The following is a 2,652-nucleotide window of genomic DNA, read 5'->3' as shown; positions in this document are numbered from 1 at the left end:
TAGAAAGAAAAGAAAAAGCAAGCAGAAAAAGCCAAAAGCTCTTAAAACCAAGAGGCAAGAGCAAAAAGCCAATAACCCTTAAAACCAAAAGGCAAGGGTAAATAAAAAGGATCCCAAGGCTTTGAGCATCAGTGGATAGGAGGGCATAAAGGAATAAAATCCTGGTCTAAGTGGCTAAACCAAGCTGTCCCTAACCATGTGCTTGTGGCGTGTAGGTGTCAAGTGAAAACTTGAGACTGAGCGGTTAAAGTCAAGGTCCAAAGCAAAAAAAGAGTGTGCTTAAGAACCCTGGACACCTCTAATTGGGGACTTTAGCAAAGCTGAGTCACAATCTGAAAAGGTTCACCCAATTATGTGTCTGTGGCATTTATGTATCCGATGGTAATACTGGAAAACAAAGTGCTTAGGGCCACGGCCAAGACTCATGAAATAGCTGTATTCAAGAATCATCATACTGAACTAGGAGAATCAATAACACTATCTGAACTCTGAGTTCCTATAGATGCCAATCATTCTGAACCTCAATGGATAAAGTGAGATGCCAAAACTATTCAAGAGGCAAAAAGCTATAAGTCCCGCTCATTTGATTGGAGCTATGTTTCATTGAAAGTTTGGAATTTATAGTATATTCTCTTCTTTTTATCCTATTTGATTTTCAGTTGCTTGGGGACAAGCAACAATTTAAGTTTGGTGTTGTGATGAGCGGATAATTTATACGCTTTTTGGCATTGTTTTTAGTATGTTTTTAGTAGAATCTAGTTACTTTTAGGGATGTTTTCATTAGTTTTTATGTTAAATTCACATTTCTGGACTTTACTATGAGTTTGTGTGTTTTTCTGTGATTTCAGGTATTTTCTGGCTGAAATTGAGGGACTTGAGCAAAAATCAGATTCAGAGGTTGAAGAAGGACTGCTGATGCTGTTGGATTCTGACCTCCCTGCACTCAAAGTGGATTTTCTGGAGCTACAGAACTCAAAATAGCGCGCTTCCAATTGCGTTGGAAAGTAGACATCCAGGGCTTTCCAGCAATATATAATAGTTTATACTTTGGTCAAGTTTAGATGACGCAAACTGGCGTTCAACGTTAGCTCTCTGCCCAAATCTGGCGTCCAGCGCCAGAAAAGGATCCAAAACCAGAGTTGAACGCCCAAACTGGCACAAAAACTGGCGTTCAACTCCAAGAAGGACCTCTACACGTGCAACACTCAAGCTCAGCCCAAGCACACACCAAGTGGGCCCCGGAAGTGGATTTTTGCATCAATTACTTACTTCTGTAAACCCTAGTAGCTAGTTTATTATAAATAGGACATTTTACTATTGTATTAGACATCCTGAGTTTTATCTTCGGATCATAGTCTTGGTTACTCCGGTTCCCCTCTGGGGCCGAGACCAATGAACTCCATTTTCACTTATGTATTTTTAACGGTAGAGTTTCTACACTCCATAGATTAAGGTGTGGAGCGCTGCTGTTCCTCAAAGATTAATATGTTTTTGGCGCCATTACCAGGGAAAGAAAGAGCGATGAATTTTACATAATTAAAGTGTAATCACAATTTCCGCGCACCACACCTCATGAAGAAGCCCAGAACCTCATAGACATGGTGGCAAATAATCAATATTTTTTTGCTCATCAAAGGCAATGCTCACCAGCTCTCGAGAGAAGTGTCTTGGAGCTTGAAGGTGTTGACACTATCTTGGCACAAAACAAACAGATGTACTAACAACTTCAGCAACAAATGGAGATTATGGCCAAGAAAATTGATGGAATGCAAAGTGCTGCAGTAAACACACAAGGCCAATCTCAAACCTCACATGGGTGGAATCAACCTGAAGAAAGTTTTGGGACATTCAATTATGAGCAACAAAACCTGAGCAGGTGCAATACAGGAATAACACTTCAAGTTCATTTCAACACAATTTTCATGGTGATGCACACAAGACACCCTGGAAGACTCAGTCTAATTCAAGGTGGGGTGAGCATCAGAATCAAGGACAAAGGGACTTCAACTCTGGTAGCCTCAGCAACACAAACAACCATAACCATTCATCTAATAATACTAACCAATTCAAAAACTCATAAAACACATATCACCAACCCCATAACAACTCACAAAACCACCAGAATAACTTTTCCACATCCACATTCTACCCACAAAATATCCCCGTAAATAATTCAAACAACCTTCAGCAACAACCATCTCATCTCACACAATCACAACCAAATCCAGACTCTCAAAGAATCTCTAGTCTAGAGATATTAATGGAGAAACTCATGAAAAATCAAGAGATGGCAAGACAAGATCAAGCCACAACAAGTAAAAACCAAGAAGCTTCAATCAGAAATCTTGAGAGGCATATGGAACAAATGGCTAAACGAATTGCAGAAATGGGTGAGAAGAGAGCAATTACCTTCCCCAATGTCACTGAAAAAGACAAAGGAAAAGCTACAAAGTGGGAGGAGTGCAAAGCAATCATAGTGGAAAGTGAGGAGACTAGGGAGAAGGAAGCCATCAATCAAGAAAAACACAACAGAGAAGTTCCATAAGAAGAGACAGAAGAGAAAAGTGAAGAGGATAGAAAGACCAAGAATACAAAAAGCTCAAAAAGAGACAAAAACATCCTTGAGCCACAGCTACAAGAGAAGAAGGAAGG

Source organism: Arachis ipaensis, chromosome B08 (assembly GCF_000816755.2).
Source record: "Arachis ipaensis cultivar K30076 chromosome B08, Araip1.1, whole genome shotgun sequence".
Classification (NCBI taxonomy): Eukaryota; Viridiplantae; Streptophyta; class Magnoliopsida; order Fabales; family Fabaceae; genus Arachis; species Arachis ipaensis.
The sequence above is the reverse complement of the archived record's forward strand: the minus strand, read 5'-3'. Positions refer to the sequence as shown.